Below are 23,010 nucleotides of genomic sequence, written 5' to 3'. Positions count from 1 at the left end.
TTCTTCTTCTTTTTCTTCTTCTTCTTGTTTTTCTTCTTCTTCTTCTTTCTTTCTTTCTTTCTTTCTTTTTTATTATCTTAGAAAGTCTCTCTCTCAGATTTACAGATAAAAAGGAAAGTAAGTAAAATGATAAAGGATAGAGATGCGAAAGTTATAGTCACGGTACCGTTGTGTGTGTGTGTGTGTGTGTGTGTGTGTGTGTGTGTGTGTGTGTGTGTGTGTGTGTGTGTGTGTGTGTGTGTGTGTGTGTGTGTGTGTGTGTGTGTGTGTGTGTGTGTGTGTGTGTGTGTGTGTGTGTCTGTGTGTGTGTGTTGTGTGTGTGTGTGTGTGTTTCACTGTTTGATCTGGTGCAGTCTCTGACGAGACAGCCAGACGTTACCCTACGGAGCGAGCTCAGAGCTCATTATTTCCGATCTTTGGATAGGCCTGAGACCAAGCACACACCACACACCGGGACAACAAGGTCACAACTCCTCGATTTACATCCCGTACCTACTCACTGCTAGGTGAACACGGGCTACACGTGAAGGGAAGCGCACCCAAATATCTCCACTCGGCCGGGGAATCGAACCCCAGTCCTCTCTCTGGCTTGTGAAGCCATCCCTCTAACCACGGAGCTACCGGGTGTGTGTGTCTGTGTGTATGTCTGTGTGTGTGTGTGTGTGTGTGTGTGTGTGTGTGTGTGTGTGTGTGTGTGTGTGTGTGTGTGTGTGTGTGTGTGTGTGTACTATAGCAAGTGCGTGTCCCTCTCCTGAAAATAGCAATAGAAACATTTGACAATACCCAGAAAGTCGTGGGCTATGGATTATCTGGCTTTTGTTTGCGTTTACCGTGTGTGTGTTTGTGTGTGTGTGTGTGTGTGTGTGTGTGTGTGTGTGTGTGTGTGTGTGTGTGTGTGTGTGTTGGGACAGCTGGCCACGCCCCGGGAGCGCACCGCCGAGGACAGGACAATGTTGAGTGTCATCCTTTGTCCCGCAAGCCGCTGATTATCTCCTGACGGATTACCAGAGAGAGAGAGAGAGAGAGAGAGAGAGAGAGAGTGGGAGTAAACAAGAAAAACACGAGGATAGAGCAAACATCAGCTTACTTGTTAGTTCTATCAATACTATTTGTAATAACAAACATAATTTTATCTGAGGTATGAGCTCTATATACAAGAGAGAGAGAGAGAGAGAGAGAGAGAGAGAGAGTTTTCATCGCCATATTCTAGTTTCTTTTACATGAATATCACTACATAATTTGACTTCATTTTTGGATCCGTAAAATGTTCTGTTCCTTTAATATCCTCGCAACGTTCTCCTTCTTCTTCTTTTTCTCCCTCCTCTTCTTCTCCTTCTTTATGTACATTTCTTTAGTAACGATTGCCTGAACGCTGGTTTGATTATACGTGATATTTCCTTCTCGTGTGGTCATAACAGTCTAGTCTCTACCTTTCAGTGAAATTAATTACCACCATGTTAGCAATATTCACTCTCTCTCTCTCTCTCTCTCTCTCTCTCTCTCTCTCTCTCTCTCTCTCTCTCTCTCTCTCTCTCTCTCTCTCTCTCTCTCTCTCTCTCTCTCTCTCTCTCTCTACGTAGCCTCGCCCTCTTCTCTTCATTAAAATTCTCTGTTGTCTCGTATATGTCTCGCATCTCTTCTCACTAAGCCCTCCTTATCTCGCTCTCTCTATGCGCCCTTCTAGTCACCCTCACCCGTCCCTCCAGCCCAGACACCAGCACTTTCTTATTCACGTCCGTCTTATTTCTCCCCCTAATCTTGCTCTTATTATGTCCATCTGCTTTGGAAATGTATTGGTTTGGGATCTTCGTTCTTCATAAAATTTCGTGGTGTTTCTAATGTTCATTTATCTCAAGCGGAGTTAGACGAGTTTTATCTTTTTTTTTTTCGTGTTTGAATTTGTGGGTTTCCTTTCTTGTTCTTTAGATTCTGTGTGGGTTTTCATGTTTTATTTTTGCGTTTTATTTTTTTTTCTTTATGGTTTACTTACAGTGTGCTCGTGATGAGACTTGAGAAGTTGTGTGTGTGTGTGTGTGTGTGTGTGTGTGTGTGTGTGTGTGTGTGTGTGTGTGTGTGTCGGAGCTGTAGAGTATCCATAGTGATCTGTCCTTATACTATATTTTTCATGATTTTCTCTACGACTATACTTGTGTTTTAAGGAAGTTTTGGAAGTTAGGAAGTTCTCATAATTTGATCACCTTTCTTAATAAGCACAGAAAATTTATATTATCCTCATCCATTCATCCACTAATCCATCCATCTATCTGACGTCCATTCATTCACCCATCAACCCTCATATTCATTTTCACTAAGTTTATCATACACTATCTATCAATCCATCCTTATAACTTCTTATCCACTCTTATTCACCCTAGCTATCCATTCACCTTGTCTCTCATCCACTCACCCACCCATCTAGCCATCTACACATCTTCCACTTGCCTACAGAGAGAGAGAGAGAGAGAGAGAGAGAGAGAGAGAGAAAGGTCTGTGTGTGTGTTATCCATCCTTGTATCTCAGGCCGAGCGATTTCTCAAGCCTCAATTATCGTCATGGATGCTGCAGTTAGCCCTTCTGTCCGAGTGTTCCCGAGGCTGTTATGATGTGCGCCGCATTCTTATGACTGGCCCCGGCTGAAGGATGCGAAGGTAAAGTTCTCATGATACCCAGACTTAAAACCTCATTTGAACTATTTGATCTGTCCATTACCAACCCGTTCATCTCCGGCCAAATTGTGGATAAATGCCCGATAAAAACAAATAGCTTCGTCAAAACGGGCCAATTATACTTAGGGAACATTACAATCAACCGCGTCAGGCAATGGATGGATTCCTAATGACCGTCCCTATGGCTCAGTGGAAGGCGCCACGCTCGGCTCCTAAGAAGTACCTCCAAAATTGCCGACCTGAGTTATTTGCGTTGCCGTCACGCGAGTCCTCCAAAGTACAGGCTACTGGGCATGGCCGGGCCTCGCAGCAGCAGCTAGAGGAGGAGGAGGAGCGGCAGCAGCAGCAGGAGGAGAGATGGAAAAGGAGGAAAGTGGAGGCGGACGACAGAAGGAGGAGCAGTAGTCGGAGGAAGCAAAAACGAGTAGTAAATTGAGAGGGAGGATGCATCAAGAAAAGAAAATAATCAGGGAAGCAGAAGCAGCGAGACATGAGAGGGAAATAATGAAAGAAAGACGAGAAGGAGAAGGAGGAGGAGTAGGAGCAGGAGGAGGACAAGGAGGAGGAGAAGAAGTTGGTGGAGGCGGCGGAAGCGCACCGGCATCAGGTTATCTTTGTTCAGTGAAGCGGTCGATGGCAGCCAGTCAGTCCCTCATTAAGCTGCCTAATCGAGCAAGCAGTGCGGCGGACGCTCATGGCGAGACTGGACGGTTTATTTATCGTGGTGAGCTTTGTCGTGCCCAGGCGGCGGCGGCGGCGAGGAGTGAGGACAGGAACAGGAGAGACAGGGCAGGGCAAGGACACGGAGGAGCAGGACACTCTTCAGTACCAGGACGCGTTTTCATATTCATTCTGCTTACTATCTGGTGATTTTTTACAGCTTTAGAAACTTATGTGGGGGATTGAACTAGTGAGGACTGTGGCCATTAATCTTCCGACCTCCATAGACCCCTTATAATGTCAACAAAAACGTCTTTTCACTCAAGGTAAAAAAAATGCATCCCAGAACTGAAGCGTTAAAAATCAAGGCAAAACAGGACACATTAGGAAACAGGAGAGCAAGGCAGGACACAAGTAGAGACTTTGTTACTTCCTTGTGGCCTTCACCTCCCCGTAAGTAGTCCCGCTGTGCATCATGGCAGACCAGCGCATGGAGGAAGAAACAAAAGCTAGTTATGTGTTAGGAAAGAGCGTTATTATCGTCATCTATTGTCATTGAATCGTTGTATCTCCCTCATCTATCCATCCATCCTCATTCACATTCGGCGTTCCTGCCTTCCGAGTGTCCCTGTTGTCTTTCGGAGGTTTCATAAATTCTTGGGATATTAGCCTGGTGTCCCTTTTATTAGGCGAGGGGTCGGGTAGTATTTGTCCCTGAGGCCGACGCGCGGGGACTGGAGTAAACCATCAATGTCTCCTTCTATCACACTGGCACCGCCGCGACAAGATAACGGCGCCCTTCACGATAAGGAGGCGATCATCTTGACAAATTCCAGCTGTGTGTACGGGGAGTGCCACCCTTTTTCTCCTCCTCGCCCGCTGTCTCTCCCCACCACACACGCTTCTCTGACCTTCATCCACCAGCCACAACCACTCCTCCTCCTCCTTCTCTTATACTCCTCCTCGTCTCCTTTCTCTTTTTACTTTCATCATCTCTTCTCCTTTCCTCTCTTCCTCGATCCTTTCTTTCTTTCTTGAACTACTCGTCTTCCTCCTCTTATACTACTCCTCGTTTCTTTTCCTCTTTTATTCTTCCATCGTCTCTTCCTCAATCTTCTCTTCCGTACATCAACTTCTTGTATTCTTTCTCTTCCTCCTCCTCGTTTCCTTTCCTCCTTTACCCCTCCGTCTCTTTCTTTCCATTTTCTTCCTTATGTCAACTTCTCTTCCTCTTCTTACTCCTCCTCGTCTTCTTTCCTCTTTCACTCTTTCATCGTCTCTTCCTCGCCTTTCTTTTCCTTATGTTAACACCCCCGCGCCTCTCTACCACCGTTCCTACACTCCAGAGCACACTTTCATTACGAGTACATTTGTCTTAGTCTACCATCACTTCATTTTCTCTCATGGCTGACTTTCTAAAACTTTCTGCGGCTTTGATTTTCATTATTCTATTTCTTTTTTATTTTCTTTTTCCGTTCACACTTTTGCCTGCCTATCACTGTCTAGCGTCACCTTAACCTGCCCCCACCGTCACTGTCACCGCCCCCCCAACCTGCGTGCCGTCATCCCCATTCGTCTGCCATCACCCCTCAGTACCTGCCATTACCTCCACCCCGATCCCTCCCTCCCTCTCTCTCTCTCTCTCCTCTCTATCCTCTCCCCTCTCCTCCGCCTGTCAGCATACAGATCCTTGCAATAAGGCATTTCACAAGAACTTCTGTACTTCACTTCCACTATTCCAAAAATATTTCACCTAATGTTACAGAAGTTTTTAAGTTTTTTTTTTTTTTTACGGTTCTAGAGGCTGAGTGACAAGATTTCTGGAAAAACATTCTTGAAAACCTTACTAATTGTCTCTGTGGCCTTGGGAATTGTCGTGGTGACAGAATAAAGAGTTTTAAGGTGTTTTATGGTTCTAGAGGCAGAGCGACTATTTTTACATTATTAACTGGAAAAACGCTCTTGAAAACCATGGTGAGAGATTAAAGAGTTTAAAGGTGTTTTTATGGTTCTAGAGGCAGACTGACAAGATTTCTACATCATTAACTGGAAAAACACTATTGTAAACCACGTTAATAATCTCTGTGACCGTGGAAAATAGTCGTGGTGAAAAAATAGAGTTCTTAAGGTGTTTTACGGCTCTAGAGGCAGTATGTCAATATTTCTACATTATTTACTGGAAAAATATTCTTGAAACCTCCCCTAATCATCTCTGTGACCTTGGAAAACTGTCGTGGTGAGAGAGCAAAGCGTTTCTGAATAACTCTTAGTAACTCTCGCGGCAAACATTCCGTGGGCCGTTAATGCACACGAAGGAGGCGGAGAGTTACGTGGGACGCCGTGGATCAATAAGCGAGATTACTAATGAAGAAGCAATTTGAGATCATCTGTCTAAACGTAAAGCACAATTTTCCGCAGCGCTTACACGGGACAAGGACGCCAGGGTGGGGCTCCCTGGTTGGTGCTCTCTGGTAGTGCTCCCTGGTAGTACTCCCTCCCTTCCCCTGTACTGAGTTATCGGCCTCCAGACCTCCTCCAGCGCTAAATGAACTAATAATCCCACAGAGGCTCTCGTTCTTTCTCCCCCCCAAAATTATTCGCCCATGGCTGTGAGCGGCTGCACTAAATGGCTCCTAAATCATCTTAAGTATTCGGGTCTTAGTCCACCACCCATCCTCTCTTCCCTCTCTCCTTCCCTCTCTCCTCCGTCCTTCCTTCTCAGCAGTCCGCACCTTCCTTCCTTCCTCCTCCTTTCCTTTTTTTTTCTTCTTTCCTCCTCCTCTTCTTTTTACTGATTTTCATTCTCTTTATTTTTTTCTTCATTCCTTTCTTCTCTTTTCTTTCTCATCTTCCTCCTTCTTCTTTCTAATTTTCATTCTCTATTTTTTCTTCCTCCTTCCTTCTTCTTTTCCTTTTTTTCTCATCTTTTTTCTTCCTCTTCGTTTCTTCATGATTTTTAATTTTTCTTTCCTCCTCCTTCCTTTCCCCTTTTTCTTTTTCATTTTCTTTCCTCCTTTTCGTTTCCTTTTCTTCCTGATCTTCAATCTCTTTTTTCAATCATTTACGTCTTTTGTTTCATGCTCTTGTGTTTGTTTTGTTGGCGTTCCTTTCTTTATGGCGTTCTCTTACTTTTCTTTTTTTTTAATCATCAATTCCCTTCCCTCCTCTTCTTCCCTTCCCCCTCCTCCTTTACATTCTGTCTCTTTTACCACCAATTTTTTCCCTCCCACTCCTCTCTTTCCTCTTCCATTTTCTTCCCTACATCAGTTTTCTTCCGACCTTCCCTTCTACCTTCCTCTCTTCTTTCTTTTCTCCATCCTTATATATCCATTCTTCCCTTCTATACTTCCAATTCTTTGTTTGCTTCTCTTCAACCATCCTCTACCCTCCTCCACCTCTTTCTACTTCTCCTTTTCTCTCTTCGACGAGGCATTAGTACTTTTTACCTTCAAGGCGGCGACCACAAGAAGTCTGTCAGTAGTTCGGGGCAGCGGAGCGAGGCTGTGTTAATGGCAGGTAAAGGAGAGGAGGGCTGGGAAGGGCCGGCAGGGAAGGGTTCAGGAGTGGTGGCGCGGATATTAAAGGCTTCAGAGTCTTTATTCAACCAGCAATTGCATATACGACTAATTAGATTTGCAGTGTTCACGCTGTCCAAACGCTAATGGGAGTCGAGGTGGTTGGTTGCTTGCTGTGCTGGATATTAAAGGCTTTAGAATTTGTTTTTAGTTTCGTTTTATCGGAGTTGAAGTCAGTCTCTCTCTCTCTCTCTCTCTCTCTCTCTCTCTCTCTCTCTCTCTCTCTCTCTCTCTCTCTCTCTCTCTCTCTCTCTCTCTCTCTCGACTTGTTTAAATATTTACTGCTTCACTCACAATGACGTCTTTATATTCTTTTTTTTTTCGCTGCTTTGTATTACTTAAGTGGATAAATGTGTAGTTGATTTGGTGTTTTAATGTTAAAGTGTTGTTCGTGTCAGTTCTATTCTTGCGTATTCTTTTATTCGCTCCAGTGTGAATAATTGAGGCTTGGTATGGTAACAACTGAGTCATTCCCAAGGTCGTTTATCCTCCTCTCTTTTCAGTTTCATTAGAGTAATTCGTAAGAACACCTCATTTATCTTCTTTTTACCATTTTATCATCACTATAACGCGTGTATCTCTCTCTCTCTCTCTCTCTCTCTCTCTCTCTCTCTCTCTCTCTCTCTCTCTCTCTCTCTCTCTCTCTCTCTCTCTCTCTCTTCTTCTTTTCCTTCTTCTTCTTCTTCTTCTTCTTCTTCTTCTTCTTCTTCTTCTTCTTCTTCGTCTTCGTCTTCATCTTCTTCTTCTTCTTCTTCTTCTTCTTCTTCTTCTTCTTCTTTTTCTTCTTCTCGAGCGTTCTCATCACTCTCCATTACTGCCTTTTTTCCCTCTCTTTAACATTCTTTTCATGTGTTTTCCCTCTTTTTCTCCCTTCTCTCTATATCACCTCTATCTCACTCCTCAGCCTTCATTATCTGCAAGTATTTCCCTTCCTCTTCTTTCTTCCCCTGCTGACATCCTTTCTTTTCCTCTAGTAATATTTATCTAGAAGAGCGGAAGGATAGGAAAAAAAAAACCACAAAGGATGAACCAATAGCGGCATAACTCTCGACTCTTAGCTATATTACCCTCTGTATTCTAAGATAAGAGACCCAGCACGTAGGATAGTAAAGATGAAGGCTCCTCCTCACCCGCCACTTTCTCCAGCCATGTCTGACAGAAGAGTAAGGAAGACCACACATGGAAGAGTTACGCACCTGGGATTTATTACTTACTGAACCGAGATAATGCTAATACTGTAACTACTGCCTATGTATGTGTGTAATTGCCAGACCACCACCACCACCACCACCACCAGTGACATAAAAAGAAAAAAGATAAATAACTGAAATAGAAATAGAATAAAAGTAAACGAGATCAATGAGAAAATAAGAAAAAAAATCAATAAAAGGAGACTGTTTTCTATTAACATGCAAGCCTGCGGATTAAATTCTAAGCCAAAACAAGTCTGATCAGTTCTTTGTGAGATGTGATTGTAATGATGTTGACGGCTTTGGAGGGAGGAGATACGAGAGAGAAAACACACACACACACACACACACACACACACACACACACACACACACACACACACACACACACTGAAGGCAGCAGAAGGCATTGCACCGCCGCCTTCCTCCTCCTCCTCTCATTCCTCTCTGGTGTTTAATGGAGGAGATAGCTGCGTGGCCTCTGTGTGGGACGATACCATTAGTTGTGCTCCGCGGGGCTTATCTCTCTCTCTCTCTCTCTCTCTCTCTCTCTCTCTCTCTCTCTCTCTCTCTCTCTCTCTCTCTCTCTCTCTCTCTCTCTCTCTCTCTCTCTCTCTCTCTCTCATGGTAAACTTCCGATAATCGTGAGCAAGAGGCGCCGCGCTGAGTATTTCAAGGCAAGAGGGACGACACGGTGCTAATTTGAATTTATCTCAGTCAGGGCTAGAAGAAATGCTCGGGAAATATTATTCGTGTGTGTGTGTGTGTGTGTGTGTGTGTGTGTGTGTGTGTGTGTGTGTGTGTGTGTGTGTAAGTAACTGCAATGGGCTACTAGTATCGGTGAAATGATGGCACTGAGAGAGAGAGAGAGAGAGAGAGAGAGAGAGAGAGAGAGAGAGAGAGAGAGAGAGCCAAGCAACCAGCCAGCCAAGTTTTCATACAGGTTATTCAATACATAATTATCTAATAATGTATATGATTTTATTGTGCTCTCTCTCTCTCTCTCTCTCTCTCTCTCTCTCTCTCTCTCTCTCTCTCTCTCTCCCTTTCTTCAATAATTGTGCACCACAGAATTGATGTGAAGGTCGAATTAATACCAAAGGTGCAGATAAAAAAAAAAGAAAAAAAAACTTTTCCTACAAGATCTTGACAATTAAATTTGGAGATTGTTTGATATAGAAGAGTGTGCGAGGAAGGAGGGCGGTAAGCTCCACGCGCAGGTAAGACCGACTCTCCGGTCCTCCCGCTGCTGTTATCGCCCGAATCGGTCATGTTGTTGTGAAGAGCTGGGAGTCACGCCCAGACATAAGTATGCCGCCCTAATCACCTAGGCAGGTCCCCGGGGTGTCTCTCTCATTACCTCTAGTGCACGAGCTTGGATGGGCTGGGCTGGGCTGGGTGGGGCGCTGGGGGAGGGAAGGATAGGGTAGGCCACCAGCATCACCACCACCACCATCCACTACTATCATCATTTCTTCCTCCACTTCCTCCACCGCCAAACGAGCGATGAGGGTGACGAGCGTTTAATAGCACCAGATAATCGCAGCTGTTTACTTGTACCTAATACACACACTTTTTTTTTTGCTGACTTCTTCCTCTTCAGCCTCCTTCTTCTTCTCCTCCTCCTCCTCTTCCTCCTCCTCCCTCTTCTCCTCTCCTCACCTCCCTCGTCTCCCTCATTGCAAATACCAAAGGGAGAGGGACGCCTAAATACTTCCTGGGTCTGACGCATTATTCGAGGTTTGCGCGGCCGATCGTAAAGCTCCCTTGTAAGTGTTCTCTCCCTGTGTCATGTTCTCCATCGCGTCATTATCTCGGCTAATATCTATGCATTATCAGGAGGTCCCTTGTTGACTCGGCCACAGATTGCGAGGACTTACTTTCGGGCGTGTCTTGAATAGGAAGCCATCTTTATCCCTCTCGGAGCGTGGAGGGAAGGGCAGAACGTTTGTGGCGCTTCAAAACTACGAATTTCTGTGTGTTTACCCCGATGCTTACCGGCTCATTGATCATGTCACTCTGAGTATCTCTCGCATTTCTTGCCCTTCGCGGCTTACAACCCCTGCTGGTGAATGTCCCTTAAGAGCGAGGGAAGCGCACCTTGCCTTTAGGATAACACCTCTAAGTCATTTCTGATTTAGGGGTAGGAAGGATTACCGTGTGGTCACCTTGTTAGCGCCGCCCCGAGCACCGACGCTGACGGATGGTAGGCGGGGCAGGAAGGCGTGCGGCTGAGGAGGCGTGTCAGGGCCGCAAGACACAAGGGAGTGTGTCTCAGGGATGGATGGAAGTGACTTTTCATAATCTCCTTGGCTCCCCTCGATGTTAAGGAGCTGACCAGCGATTGAGGGAATTTGTAATACGTCTGGAGGAGAGTTTCGGGACCAGGTGGAAATGAGCCGCCGCCTAACCATCCTCCCCTGCTGAGTGCTCGGGAAGTAATGTATGTGTGTGTGTGTGTGTGTATGTGGTGTGGTGTGGTGTCCTGGCCTGTGTGATCAGCTCCGTACTTATTGAGCTTATTCCAGCACATCCAACAACGCTACACGTCTGAGACACACACGATAAGTACATGATGTTGTTGTGATCGCTGTGATGGCAGTTTTGTGCTTGAGAGTGCAGTAAGGACAGTTTGAAGACTAAATAAGCTAAAACAGTGCCAGGCCCACCCCCTCCCGCACGGGCTACCGGAGTTGGCGCATGCGCACGAGGTCCTAAAGCAGACGAAAATCACCTGCTACCTGAATTATTTACTCCTTCAGGCCCACTGATTTTATTCAATCATGTCTGGAAGATCCCTGGCTGAGCTACGAAGTATGCCAAGAACACAGATAAAAAATATTACAAAAGATGAATTGATAGCCTCCATATTGGCTGCACCAGAGATGGATGTTAGGAGTATGACTCGTGTTGAAGAAAAACTATCATCTATTGCCACAGAGCTTGGTGAACTAAGGAGATCTATCGCCTCAACAGAAGATAGTAACAAAAAGAAGTTGGCTGAGTTAGAAGAAAAGATTGGTAAACAAGCAAACATCATTATGAAGCAGCAACTGTTTTTAGAAAACATCGATAGGAAGAACAGAGAAACTAATTTGGTTGTGTTGGGTGTTCCGGATGAACAAGTTGCTCTCGATGGTGCCACCAATGATGAAGAGAAACTTGGCAAGATTTGGGCAGGGTTGCATCATGGAACATTAACGGAGTAAGAACGAAATTAGAGAAATCTTGTGTATATAATGTGTTGATTGAGTGTGACATTATAGCTCTGTATGAAATTAAGACACCTCTGCCCATTTCATTCCCCGGTTATGTATCATATATTAGCCGTGATCATTCAAACCCACACAGAGGCGGAACGTGTGTATTGGTGAAGCAGTGTTTCGACCCTGAGGTGTCAGAGTTGGATGTATCTATTGTAGATCAGGTGTGGTTTAAACTTAAGTGTTTTCCTGATGTTGTATTTGGTTTTTGCTATGTGCCACCCTCTGATTCTCCATACTTTAGCCATACCTCCTTTAGTAGTATGCAAGTGAAAGTGAAAGGCAGCCATGATAACAACATAGGTTGTATTGTGATGGGCGATTTGAATGCTCGCTTTGGTATAGCTGTCCGTGAGTTGCCAGCTTCGTTTGGTTTGGATCAATATTCTTATCAACGTATTCCCGACCCTGTTCAACCCAATGATAATGCTACTACTTTACTTGGTATTTGTGTTGATGAAAAGCTGCTTGTTGTCAATAATTTGTGTTGTAATGAGATGATTTACTCTGGTAATTTAACATACCGTCAGGGTAGAGCATGGATATCTGAACTTGATTCATGCATTGTATCCTTAGACATAGTAAAACAAGTAGGTAGTTTTGTTATTGATCAGAATACAATGCTGCCCTCGGATCATGCACCTGTTTATGTTGGATTCAAAATACCTGATGTCAATATGGATAGTCTTGAAACCCGTGCATCCTGGTTGGGTGACCACGCTGTCTTGCACAATAGGCAGACTTGCTCCTTACTTAAGCGTCCTGTCAAGTTTAGTACTGTAAATGCTGAAAGATATGTCAATGCACTACTACAGCGTGGTCATCTTCACCTGGGTGGTGACATTGATGCTCAAGTGAAGGCGTTTAGCGATGTGGTGTATGACTGTGCCCGTGATAGTAAATGCCAAAAACCCATTCCTGTGACTGGAACAACTGAAAGGTGGGATCGGTTGTTAAAAGAAAACGATGAGGCTCAGTTGTGGAAAGCGATTAACTGGCAAGGTGAGGTGGAGCTGACGTCACTTGCGTCAAACGGCGTGTCACTCCCTACTGATGAAGATTTTAAGAATCATTTTGAACTTATATACAACCCTCCAGATGTATGTTCTCCTAATGTTGATAACGTTTATAGTGATGTGTATATGCCAGTGTTAGACGACCCAATAATGCCAGAGGAGGTAATGAAGCAGGTGAATAGACTCAAATGTAACAAGGCGTGTGGTCCTGACGGTGTGCCTGCCGGTGTTTTCAAACTGTTGCCTCCGGCATGGATTATGTCTCTGAGTATTTTGTTCAGCAGTATTTTTATATCAGGCTTGTATCCATCGTCGTGGGTTACAGCCAAACTGTTTGCTGTGTTTAAGCGTGGGTCTCATTCGGTGGTATCAAACTACAGAGGAATCAATGTCATCAATAGCGTTGCGAAACTGTACGACATGGTATTGTCAGCAAGGCTATATGAGTGGTTTACGCCATGTCGTGAACAAGCAGGTAGCCAATCAGGAGAGGATGCCTTGAGCATATTGTTACGTTGCGTTTGCTGTGTGATGTAGCTAAAAGGAAGAAATTTAAGTTGTTTGTTACGTTTGTTGATTTTTCGCAAGCGTACGACAGAGTGCCCCGTGATATTTTGTTTAGTATTTTAAAACGTTTGGGTTGTGGTTGCACTATGCTGTTGGCTTTATTTGCAATGTATAGTCTCACGAACTCAGTTATAGGCTCAGCAATTATTGTAGCTACTATAGGAGTACGTCAAGGATCCCCGACATCTTGTTTGATATTTATAATCTTTGTGGATGATATGATAAGACTGATAAAGCAGAACTGTGACATGGATGGTTTCCTGTCTTGGCTGCATCTCCTTGTTCTCATGGATGATACAGTACTTTTATCCACTAGTAGAAGAAATATGATCCGTAAAATTGGACTTTTGAATCAGTTTTGTGCGTCACATGGTATGAGAATTAATGAGTCCAAGACCAAGTTTTTTGTTGTTAATGGAGATGACGCAGATAAGGAGACCATGCAGTTGGATGATATGAGTGTTCGTGCATGTGATCACTATATATATTTAGGTAGTCCTTTTGCTAGTGATGGTTCAACAAGTACTGCCATTAAATTGCATGCTCAGAGTAAGATGTGTCATGCACTGAAATTTGTGTCATTTATCGATAAAAACAACGATATCCCATTTTATGTTAAATGCAAAGTATTTCAAGCTGCTTTCATGTCTACAATTTTATATGGCTGTGAATCATGGCTGAGTGGCGACACGAAACCTATCAACAAATTATACATGTGGTGTATTAAACAATTATTAGGAGTAAGGAAAACTACATGTAACGACCTCTGCCTGATGGAGCTCGGTTATGCCCTTTGCGTGCCCTCATCAAGGCCAAACAACGCAAGTTCTTCAAACAAATGTGGAGGGACAGAAATGAAATGAATGACGATCCTCTGGCTCACGCCATTCGTATTGTTTTAGACAATGGCGGTCACACTTCACGGTATATAAGAGACTTATTGAATTGTGATACAGATGATGTAAACTTTGCTATTGATGAAATTAAAATTAAATTATCAACTTCAGAATCAAATAGAGTAAAGTTGTACATGTCAATAAATCCTGAACTTAAAGTCCATGAGGTGTATAGATCTAAAATTAAAGTAAATGAAATAGAAAGGATTTCATGGACTCGATTTAGAATAAGTGCCCATTCTCTTGCTGTTGAGGAAGGCCGATGGAACCGTCGTGGTAGAGGTCGCTTGCCATTAGAAGAACGCTTGTGCTCTTGTGGAAATATTCAAACTGAGCAACATGTAGTAGCTGACTGTCAAAGAACATTGCATATACGCCAACAATTCAATTTGATATCTTTTAAAAATTTGATGCTAGAGAGGCAAGATTTTATCAGTGTATGCTCTATTGCTCACCGCATTCTTGCTGAGTTCTTGTAGTTTTATCTACTTTTTGCTTCTGTTTTATTCGTTTATTTTTGTGTCGGTTTTAATATTTTGTATGCTCTTTGTTGTTGGTTTTAAGTACTATTCTTATCGTCAGTTTTCTTGTAATCTTTAGCTTATAGTTTGTTAATTTTTTACTAACTTGAGTTCTTGTAGTTTTATCTATTTTTTTGCTCCAGTTTTATTCGTGTAAATTTTATGTTGGTTTTAATATTTCGTATGCTAATTTTTGTTTGTTTGTTTAAGTACTATTCTTACCGTCAGTTTTATTGTAATTTTCAGCTTATAGTTGTTAATTTTTTACTTTCTATTTCAAACATGTCTGTGTTATCTTTTATTAATGTTTTATATTAATTTTAGTACTTTTAGAGTCGAGTTAGAATTTCACTAACCAAAGTTTAGCTGGGAGATTAATTAGTATTTAATGATTAAGAAATTATTAAGAATCTTGATGTGCGCATGTGTAGAAAAGCGAAATACTAAATACAAATGTGACCAGAATATTATTTTGTGGACCATTGGAATGTATTGTTTATACAAGAAGTTGTAACTATTTTGTGGTCAATAAATCTAATCTAATCTAATCTAATCTTCCAAAATTTAATGAAGAAGATGTATAGATTGAATCTTCGCTCACTCTTACTACCAAGAATAATGCTCGAAAAGACACGCGGGAAACCATTTTTGCATCACTAATCTCCATCAGGCGGATTATGGCATGGCGACCTCCATGTCATTTGGCGGAAAGTTTTTATTTCCAACAACGTGGTGGGATATACTGATGGTGGGCAGCGCCTTAAGGGGAAGGCGTCACTCGCAACAAAAACATGACCAAGAGGAATAGCAAGGTGAGAGAGAGAGAGAGAGAGAGAGAGAGAGAGAGAGAGAGAGAGAGAGAGAGAGAGAGAGAGAGAGAGAAAGCAGGTCAGGAAACAAGTAAGACGGAGATGAGTGAGGCAGTTGATTTACGGCCATTGAGGAGCAGAAGGCGGAGGCGAGGCAGACGAGCACCACCTTCAGGAAAGGAGAGGAAGACCTATTGGTGGAGAGGCGGCGGCGGTGGTGGTGGTGGTGGTGGTGGTGATATGAAAGTGAAGCCAAGAATCATTTTAGCTTGCCACGGAAAAATAACATACAGAATAAAAGAAAAATGATGATAATAATATGCAATGATACTGACAATAATGACAGTAATAGTAATAATACCATTGCTGCGGATGATATTGCTTAGGTCATACAAGCCGCGTGGATATTGATCTGTACTGAAAAAACACTTTGTCCTCTCACCACGACTCTTTTCCAAGGCTACAGAGATGATTAGCGGGGTTTTCAAGAGAGTTCCTTTAGTTAATAATGTAGAAAGTTTGTCACTCTGCCTCTAGAACTGTAAAAGGACCTTAAAAAACTTGTGTAAATTTAAATAAAGCCTTTTGAAATAGTGATGGTGAAGCACAGAAGTGTTTGAGAATACGAGCCATAGAGTCGACCCATGGCTCGGCAGCCACGCAGATTTATTACAGACGCGAACAGTTTATAATCAAAATGTTCCCTTTATTTCCCTTCTTATAACATGTTTCATAGCAAGGCTCGCTAAAACTGCTTCGTGAATGGGGCCCTTGCAGTGGATGGAGTGTGTGTGTGTGTGTGTGTGTGTGTGTGTGTGTGTGTGTGTGTGTGTGTGTGTGTGTGTGTGTGTGTTTAAATCTTACGGTAGAAAGATCTGATTATGGTTTTAATATGAACCATAACCCAACTGTCCGAAATATAATGTAATATTCTGTATTTTTGTGGTCAATCTGTGTGTGTGTGTGTGTGTGTGTGTGTGTGTGTGTGTGTGTGTGTGTGTGTGTGTGTGTGTGTGTGTGTGTGTGTGTGTGTGTGTGTGTGTGTGTGTGTGTGTGTGTGTGTGTGTGTGTGTGTGTGTGTGTGTGTGTGTGTGTGTGTGTGTGTGTGTGTGTGTGTGTGTGTGTGTTTGTTTGTTTGTTTATTCTGATGGTGTAGCTTCAGTCACAAAATCTTCCAAACCTCAAGCCCTTAGTTTATTCCCGTTTGATACTCAGCTTGGGAACGCACTCGTCGATGGATATACTTGGCATCATTTCACCTCTCGAAAAGAAAGAAGACGTACACAATTATATTATCATTTTTCACGAGGTCTTACTTAAAAACCAGTATACCTCTTGGAAAGGCATCGTTGGGAGGGGGAGGGATATAGGATATGACGATAAAGACATAATTTGACAAGGATTTAGCCATTGTGTTCCGCTAACGTACTTGCCAACCAACCATCTCGTACACTCGACCAATGGACGTGTACATATTTCACCTGATCTCCAGCCCCCGCAGCCTAAAAGTTTTATAAAAAGATCATATTCTCTTTTAATCCATGAGAGAGAGTGCATAATTCCTGCATATCCTTGTACGAATCGCCTCACCCTGCGTAAATTTGTTCGATATTCTAGAGTCTGAGAGAATAAACCATTTAGAAGAGGGGAGGGGAAAAAGATTGAGATATGTACGAAGTGTGTGCGTGTGTAAGGAAGGTTGGACGTGTAGGTGTTCGGGGGGTGGAGGGGAGTTAAGGTGAGTGATAGAGTAGTAGGTGTGTGTGTGTGTGTGTGTGTGTGTGTGTGTGTGTGTGTGTGTGGAGGAGGAGATGGAAGTTGTGATGGTGGTGGTGGTGGTAGTGGTGGTAGTGGTAGTAGAGATAATAGAAGAGAAAGTGGTGATGGTAATGAAAGTAATGAGTAATAGTGGTAGTAATAGTGACTGTTAACCACTTCAGTACTGGAACGCATTTTTACCTTGAGTGATTAGGCGGTTTTAGTGACATTAGGAAGGGTCTATGGAGGTCAAAAGTTTAATAGCCAGAGAGAGTCTTCACTATTTTAATCCCCATGCACATAAATTTCCGAAGCTGTATGAAATCGCCAAACAGTATAAGAATGAATATGAAAACGCGTCATGCTGCTGAAGGGGTTAATGAAAGAAATAGTTATAATATTGGCTGTGATGATGGAGGAAGTGGATAGTACTAAACAGTGATAGAGGTGGTGGACTACTGTGGTGATTACAATAGCAGGTGTTATAGTTTCAAACCAGCAAGAAGTATAGTGACATTGGCGGTGGTCTGTCTAATCTAAAGTGGCTCTTGGGTTTCAGTTTGAACGGTGTCCCAGGGAATGCATAGTTGTCAGATCTTGAGGAAAACTGTGAACTATCCTTGTACTAAGTGCATTGATCAACAGAAAACAAGTATTATTCAAATCAATTACGTTATCAATAAGCTACAATATGTTTATGTTTTAAATCCAAGAGCCATTTTAGAGTAGTGGTGGTGGTGGTGGTGAGGGTGTGGCGGTGGTAGATATGGTATAGATATAAGGAAATGGCCCATGCCGTAGGGAAGACTAGCCTGACGAAGGAATGCATGAGTGAAGGAGGAATGAATGAAAGAAGTGAGTGAATGAAGGAGACAAAAGAGGATGAGAGAGAGAGAGAGAGAGAGAGAGAGAGAGAGAGAGAGAGAGAGAGAGAGAGAGAGAGAGAGAGAGAGAGAGAATCATAGTGCTATTGAAAGGAGTCGCGGGGGTCGAAGACAGTGAATGTAATCAAACTTTCAGGTGAGTAGAGATTTGAGATTGCAGAAGGTACCAGTGTGCTCAGTGGTAAGGAGGAGGAGGAGGAGGAGGAGGAGGAGAGACAGACCACCCAAGCGGGAAGATCTCAAGGTACCATTATAGCAAAGAAACGAGATGTGAGTAGTATTTCCTTCTCTTCCTCTTCCTTCCCCTCCTCCTCCTCCTTCTCTCCAAGCTAGTCTTCCTCCTCTTCCTCCTCCTCCTCCTCCTTTCACACATTGCCTGTACTTCTCAGTGGAAAGGAAATATCGCACACGCGGCGGTAACATTACAATCCTTTGGCCGAGTGTAAACAGAGGAACAAAAAGTGTAAAAGTGTTACCTGCACGTCTTCAGATCCAACTCTCCTGCTTCCCCGCCGAGACAGGTGAAGCATTTCCAATTCCATTATAGCATCACAACCCTTTAGCCATCAGAGCACCAGGCGGGGAGGGAAATACACTTGTGGCATTGTGTAGCATGTTCATTGCCTCTACTGTGGCCAAGAAGGGGCGGACAAGATCGGCGCTTCGCTCTTCATATGGAAAGGGTATCGTTAATTAGATAATAATGGAAAAATTGCGTACTTGTGAATTATTAGCGTGGGTTGTTTATGGGATTGAATGGGGTGTGCTGTATATTATTGTTAGGGTAATAGCAGCAGCAGTAGTGGTGGTGGTAGTAGTAGTAGTAGTTGTTGTTGTTGTTGTTGTTGTTGTTGTTGTTGTTGTTGTAATATAAGTATAGTATAGCAGTAGTAGTAAATATGATAATGATACTACTACCGCTACCACTACTTCTGCTGCTGCTGCTGTTCCCACTACTACTACTACTACTACTACTACTACTACTACTACTACCAAAATGATGATAATAATAATAATAATAATAATAATACCACCATCACCACCATCACCACTACCACTCCCACCACCACCACCACTACCACTACCACTACCACTACTACTACTACTACTACTACTACTACTACTACTACTACTACTACTACTACTACTATCATTACTGCCACCACCAACACTACCACTACCACTACTATTACTACTACAACTACTACTGTTAATAATGATAATGATAATAATGATAATAATAATAGTAATAATAATAATAATAATAATAATAATAATAATAATAATAATAATAATAATAATAATAATAAAAGCAGGCCATGTAGTGCTATTCATTCTGTCAAGGGAAGCTATTTATGTCACTGAATGAAATTTGAGAGACAACCACTGACCAGGACCAACCAGAGAGAGAGAGAGAGAGGAGGAGGAGGAGGAGGAGGAGGAAAGAGGGTAAAGAGGGTAAAAAGAGTAAGGAAGAAGAGGAGGAGAAGGAAGAGGAGGAGGAGGAGAAGAAAGGTGAAGAGAGTAAGAAAGGAGGAGGAGGAGGAGGAGGAGGAGGAGGAGGAGGAGGAAGGGAGGAGAAGGAGGGGAGGAGGAGGAGGAGGAAGAGGAGGAGGAGGAGGAGGAGGAGGAGGAGGAGAAAAGGAGGAGGAAGAGGAGGAAGGTAAGAAGGATAAAAAGAAGAAGGAAGAAAAGGAGGAGTATGGTAAAAATGGTAACGACGAGGAGGAGGAGGAGGAGGAGGAGGAGGAGGAGGAGCGGGAGGAGCAGCAGAGGGGGTAGATGATGGGGAACACAGGCGAGCAGGTGAAGTAATCTAGTTTGAGGTGCTTGAATCACGCTGGGCACTGAGAACTCTTGGTGGGAGGGCCGAGGCTGGATTGATTGGACTATTCTCGTATATTCCCTTCACTTCCTATTTCTGGCCCTGACCATTGTGTAATTTAAACCACCATGGCCTCATACCCTCCCCCCCCTCTCTCTCTCTCTCTCTCTCTCTCTCTCTCTCTCTCTCTCTCTCTCTCTCTCTCTCTCTCTCTCTCTCTCTCTCTCTCTCTCTCTCTCTCTCTCTCTCTCTCTCTCTCTCTCTCTCTCTCTCTCTCTCTCTCTCTCTCTCTCTCTCTCTCTCTCTCTCTCTGTTCGTTACACACATTTACACACACTCACACATACGATCTTGCTGTCATCTCGCTCGGTGGGTAACTAACTCTCCTTATGTATAAATTAGCTATTAAGAGGATGAGGAGAGAGAAAAAAAAAAGGAAGGGGGAGGCTTTCGGCACCTTCTGGAGGAGGAGGAGGAGGAGGAGGAGGGTGTTAAGGTGTGCGGGGCGTGGTTCCTTCTACCCCTTGTTTGCCTCGTGCCGATTTGATTCAATTTTGTACTCCGAGTTTGCCTTATAGTTTTGCATTAAGAATTCTGTGCGATCTACTCGTATCTCTCTCTCTCTCTCTCTCTCTCTCTCTCTCTCTCTCTCTCTCTCTCTCTCTCTCTCTCTCTGGTAGGAGGCCTCAAGGACGTGATTTTCATTAATCGTGGAATACTTACAGAGGATTATGGATTTCCATTTCTTCGTCTCCATGAATTTCCAGGACTGATTTAACCTCTTCATTATTGGGGCGCATTTTTACCATGAGATTCTGTACGATTAGACCATTTCATTGACATTAGGAAGGGTCTGTGGAGATCAGAAGATTAATGACTACAGTCTTCACTATTCTAATCCCCCACATAATTTTCTGAAGCTGTATAAAATCGCCAAATAGTAAGCAGAATTAATATGGAAACGCGTCATAGCATCATAAAGTTAACATTATGCTTTATAATGTTGCGTTGTTTTGAAATTATTGGCGGTGTTTCAGAAAAATATGTATGTCGTTGTACGTTTGTCTTTTCTTCATGCATTTGTATTTCATGAAGGTGTTTGTTAGAGTAATAGCAGGTGGAGTACCGTAGAAGAAGTGGCTGTAGTAATAGTAGCACTAGTAGTAGTCACAGCAGCAATAACAACAGACGTCTGCCATTTATGTACACCCAACACTCGTTAATTCATTGCCTCGTTATCTAAAATAATTAAGAATAACTGCTCAAGATACATTCAGATAATTAGTTACAGAATAACCACCACCACTACCACCACCGCCCCATCACCACCACCACCACCACCACCACCACCACCACTACCACTACCACCACTACTACTAACACCTCTCCAGCCCCCGAGGCAAGAGTCACTCCAAACAATACCAGCCAATTCAGCTTCCCATTCGTCTCTTAACAGGATGGAAGGGAGGAAGGAGGGAAGGAAGGAAGGAAGGAAGGAGGGAAGGAAGGGATGGAAGATGTAGTTGTAACTCGAAAATCAAGAAGAAATGAAACAAGTAAGAAGGTAACAAGATAAATAAAGTTGCCTGCTCCACTAATGGGCGGAAACTGAACAGCGCTTCCCACACTCTCTTCAAGTGTGCCTACAGGAGCTACAGGCAGTAACAAAAAAAAAAAGAAGGAATAAATGAAGAAGAAAGTATAAAAAGTAGAAGAAGAAATGAAGAAAGAAGATGAGACACGAAAGCATGTACCAAGATTATAGAGAAGAGAAGAGGAAAGAGATCGTCGGAGAGGGAGGAAATGAAGCACTAGAGAGAGAGAGAAGAGGGGAAGATGGAGAGAGGACTAAGGAAGAAAACGAGGATGCTGGTGGCGGAGGGAACACGTGACGAGATGTAAGGGAGGGAAGGAGGGAGGGAGAGAGAGAAGAGAAGAGAAGAGAAGAGAAGAGAAGAGAAGAGAAAAGAAGAGAAATCGTGGAGGAAGGAAGAGATGAGAGGAAAAGAAAAAAGAGATCGTGAAGGGAGGAAGGAAGGGAAGAGAAGAAAAGAGAAGATAAAAAAGGAGAAGAGAAAAGAAGAGAGAGATCATAGAGAGAGAGAAAGCACTAGAAAGAGAAGAGGGGGAAACGGAGAGGACTAAGGGAACAAACGAAGCTGGTGGCGGAGAGAACACGTGGGTTAAGAGGAAGAGCAACCCACAACAACAACCCACAACCCGCCATTGGGGAACACCGCTACGACCACCAAGGTAATTTCTAGAGTAGGGCGACGCCTCTCCCAGCTGGCGATAAAAGGATCATATACATACTCATTGACGATCACTAATGCCTCCCCCGGCCGCCAGACAGACCCATTTTCGTAAGGGTGATTTACACATAGCGGCCAGAATAGCGGAGAATTGGTAGCTGGGATATAAGGTTCCGATGTTCCCGGCGATGAGATAGTCTGCCATTAACCCCTTCAGTACCAGGACGCGTTTTCTTATTCATTCTGGTTACTATTTGGTGATTTTTTTCAGTTTCAACACCGTAACGCATTTTTACCTTGAGATTAGACCATTTTATTAACATTAGAAAGGATCTATGGAGATCAGAAGATTAATGGCCACTATCTTCACTATTTTAATCTCCTATATATGTTTCCGAAGCCGTATAAAATCACCAAATAGTAAGCAGAATTAATATAAAAACGCGTCATGGTACTGAAGGGGTTAAAACAGCTTCAGAAACATGTGTGAGGGATTAGAACAGTGAAACTGGCCATTAATCTTTTGACCTCCATAGACCTTTCCCAATGCAAATAAAATCGTTCAATCACACCAAAAAATAAAGAGAAAGATGCGTAAAGGTAGGAAAAATGGTGCCAAGAGAGGACAAAGGAATGAGAGGAAAGGATGGAAAGAAGAAGAGAAGGAAGGGAGATGGGAGGCAGTCAAAGAGATGGGAAAGTGATTAATTATTGTTTGTTTTAAGGTAAAGCGTATTTGGAGCGCAGCGGAACCCAACACGGATTGCCGCTAGAATGCACTCACTTTGTCCGGGAGGAAGAGATGAACCGCCTGATCGAAGGGTGATGTAGTACTGAGCAATAATGATTCCATGATAAATATGCAATGTGTTCTACTGTTTTCCTCCCACAAGACCTCTAAACCAACGAGGAGGAGAAGGAAGAGGAAGAAGAAGAAGAAGAAGAAAAATAAAGAAGAGGAAGAGGAGGAGGAGGAGGAGGAAGAAGAAGAAGAGAAGAAGGAGGAGGAGAAATAGGAAGGCATAGGGAATACAAAGGAAAGCCAAACAGCAACACATCTCTTGGTCCTTTCAAGGCTGTTTGGTAACTACTTCTAACTATCTACAGAAGAGAGAGACAGGACAATAC

The sequence above is a fragment of the Portunus trituberculatus genome, chromosome 40 (assembly GCF_017591435.1).
Source record: "Portunus trituberculatus isolate SZX2019 chromosome 40, ASM1759143v1, whole genome shotgun sequence".
Lineage (NCBI taxonomy): Eukaryota > Metazoa > Arthropoda > Malacostraca > Decapoda > Portunidae > Portunus > Portunus trituberculatus.
This window is presented reverse-complemented; position numbering follows the sequence as displayed.